This window comes from Octopus bimaculoides, chromosome 18, assembly GCF_001194135.2.
Source record: "Octopus bimaculoides isolate UCB-OBI-ISO-001 chromosome 18, ASM119413v2, whole genome shotgun sequence".
NCBI lineage: Eukaryota > Metazoa > Mollusca > Cephalopoda > Octopoda > Octopodidae > Octopus > Octopus bimaculoides.
In genome coordinates, this window is record NC_068998.1 from 38751841 (window position 1) to 38755669 (window position 3829).

The window sequence follows — 3829 nt, forward strand, 5'->3', positions numbered from 1 at the left end:
GTTCAAACATGGCTGTGTGGTTGAGAGACTTGCTTTCCACTTCCCAATCATGTGGCTTTGGGTTCAGTCCCACTGCATGGAACCTTGAGCAAGTATCTTTGGTCAGCCTGGGACTGAACTAAGTCTTGTAGGATTTTTGGTAGATGGAACTCAAAAGGAGCCCATCATATATATATATCATCATCATCATCATCGTCGTTTAACGTCCGCTTTCCATGCTAGCATGGGTTGGACGATTTGACTGAGGACTGGTGCAACCAGATGGCTACACCAGGCTCCAATCTGATTTGGCAGAGTTTCCACAGCTGGATGCCCTTCCTAACACCAACCATTCAGAGAGTGCATATATATATATGAAAGAAGGTTTGAAAATGCAATCTTAAAGATGCTTATTCACTTGACTGGTTTCACGTTTTTAGAAAAAAGATTATCAAAAGTAAAATGTAAAGCTTTGTATGAGCTTTGTTGTGTTAAGTACTGGTTATCACAAAAGTATTAAAAAACAGAAATACATTCTTTGATAATAATAAGAAAATGTTAAAAACAGTTTACAAGAAAGTATTTAAGAAAGTAACCAGAACGGGACTCCAAAATGTAAAGTTCAATAAAAATCATGTTTGTTTGGTAGCATATATATATACACAGAAGGAGATATATTTAAGAATTCACAAAAAATTGTAGAGAAATAACTGACCTTTTTGATATTTTCTCTTATCTATCATCATCATTGTTTAATGTCCACTTTCCATACTAGCATGGGTTGGATGATTTGACGGAGGACTGGTGAACCAGGAAGCTACACCAGGCTCCAATCTGATTTAGCAGAGTTTCTACAGCTGGATGCCCTTCCTAACGCCAACCACTCCGTGAGTGTAGTGGGTGCTTTTACGTGCCACCGGCACGAAGGCCAGTCAGGCGGTACTGGCAACGGCCATGCTCGAAATGATGTATTTTACGTGCCACCTGCACAGGAGCTAGTCCATCGGCACTGGCAGCGATCTCACTCGAATGTCTTTTCACGTGCCACTGGCACAAGTGCCAGGAAAGCGACGCTGGTAACGATCATGCTGGTGCTAAGAGAAAGAGATAAAGAGAAAGAGAGATAGAGTACACATAAAATTGCATCTAAGGACATAATGTAATAGGCATATACAATAAAGGCTCACATTGGTTTACAAGTAAAACTTCAGCATGAACATGCACTAAAGTGATTCCACATGTTTTGTCTGTTCATTCATTCTAATATCGTTTAACGTCCGCTTTCCATGCTAGCATATATATATATATATATATATATATATATATATATATATATATATATATATATATATATATATATATGCATCTGTGTACACACACACGCACACACACATTTATATATAGCTATGTTATATTCTGTTAAAAACGTATAGAGTACAGTATAAAGCTCACCCCCCTTCAGAATTACCCAGTACCATCGGTAGTATTATTATATACTTCCAAGTTTAAATTTGGGCATTCATCGTTTGTGAATATAAAATTGAAGAAATTGGAGTCAGGAAGAAGGAGTACAGTTGGACATCTATTTCTTAATTGTTACAATTGTTTTGACAGTATGTAGTTCTCCAAGAATACAGGTATTTGAAAATGCAACTATTTTATTTGCATTATGAGATCTAGTTGTGTTTCCTCAGGTGATATACGAGCGTTGTCTCTGTTAGTTTAGAATCGTTGACTTCAAGACTATCATCTCTGTTTATCATGGTTTGAGTTTTGCTGCAGCTGATAGACCCATCGTGTTTGCCATGAGAGGGCATTTGTCAAACTACTATGAATGGTAGTAGATGGTACTGTCTGGCATTTAAATGGAATTGGTCTTCTATTTGTCTGCATCTCTGATCTGTTCTTCATGGTTGGCTACACATACGAATTTCTTATGCTGACCTTAAGTATTCAGTGGTTGGATATGTACACATATACACACACAGACTCATACATACACTCTTACACACAAACCTATGTATATATGACTATATAAACACATACATGCACTCACATATATATAAATACACATACATTCCTGTACACATGCGTATATACATATCTTTATTCAGGCAACTATTTAGACATACACATATACATATATATATATATGAGTACATATATACATACACTGATAAACATATACACTTATATATATACCCTCTCACATTTACGGGTATATATATACATACCTACATATATACACATACATAAGTAAGTAAACCCACTACTTTGACTTACACATACATATAACAAAGCATGTGTGTGTATACACACACACACACACACATATACATGCATATATACACACACAGACACAGACAGACACACACACACATATTGACAAGTGACTGAGACTGTTGGCAATTTGCTGTGCTTGAGAAGTCATGTCAAACTTAGTGAGTTCATAGTCATGGCCAGTGCACTGGTGACACGTAAAAGGCACCTGTGCTGGTGATGCATAAAAAGCACTCGTGCCAGTGACAGGTTAGAGACATCTATGTCGGTGACATGTTAAAGGCACCCGTGCCAGTGACATGTAAAAGGGACCTGGTACACTGTAGAGTGGTTGGCATTAGGAAGGGCATACAGCTGTAGAAAGAAACCAAGTGAAAATCAGACTGGAGCCTGGTGCAGCCCCCCACCCCGGCTTAGCAGTTCCAGTCAAACCATCTAACTCATGCCAGCATAGAAAATAGATGCTAAATGATGATGATGATGTATGTATATATTGTGAGTGGATTTGATACAAGGAAACTGAAACAATCACCTACATGCATATATATGTATGTCTGTATGTATGCAAAATAAATAAGTAACAATTGATGGACAGGCATATTCTGAAATATTTTATAGACTGTATATTTCATAAATTATATATGTCTGAATAGCTCAAGGGTGAATTATATATATAGTTGGGTCCAATTTAACATCACCCAAATATCATCTTGCTAGTACTTCTGTACCAAGGTTGGTATTCATCTATAATTGTTATGTGTGCATTTTATTCCGATCTAAAGTGCCTCACCTTTATGCAGTCCATTCAACTGAACCTTGTTATAGTATGTACGTATGTATGTATGTATGTATGTATGTATGTATGTATGCATGTATGTATATGTGTGTGTCTCTGTGTTTGTGGCTGTCCCCCCACCACTGCTTGACAGCCAGCATCGATTTGTGTACAACCTTCTAAGTTAGTGGTTCAGTAAAAAGTTCCAGGCTTTAACAAATAAGTACTGAGGTCAATTTGTTTGACTAAACTCTTCAAGGCAGTGCCCGATCATGGCCACTGTCCAATGACTGAAAAAAAATAAGAGATGGAAAAGTGAAAATGATTTGCTTCAGAAATTTACCATGAGAATAAATTCACTTGTTTCCCCACTTATTTTTGGTAGCATGGCGCATTGAATGTTTTATTTTCTCTGCATTCTTGAGACTGTCATAAAACCAGGGAAGTTTGTGGTGACAAGCTGAAATAGCGCCAATGGTACAACAGTGTACATATGACAAACTTGGGCAAATTTCAAAGTGACATTATTGTCAATCAACACGAATCAAACTGGCATAAAATCAGGACAGCATCTGCAAGTGTGTGTGTGTGTGTGAGTGTGTTCATATATATATATATATATATATATGTATATATATACATGTAGCAGTTCAATAATGGCTTAGTTGGCTGAAACTTCAAAGTCACAGACAACAACATTCTTGTTTAGAATAATACATTTGTACTCTACAAAAGTACAGAGTAACCTGACCCCATATATATATATATATATATATATATATATATATATACACA

The 3829-nt window shown here is 36.6% G+C and overlaps 1 long non-coding RNA gene across 1 annotated transcript in view; it reads right to left on the minus strand.

Moving 5' to 3' along the window:
* Positions 1 to 700: 700 nt before the first annotated feature.
* Positions 701 to 3829, minus strand: part of LOC128249750 (uncharacterized) — a 131223-nt gene continuing 128094 nt past the window's right edge. Inside the window, exon 4 of the long non-coding RNA XR_008265843.1 lies at positions 701 to 1073. This is a non-coding gene — a long non-coding RNA (uncharacterized LOC128249750). The remainder of the gene's footprint in view (positions 1074 to 3829) is intronic.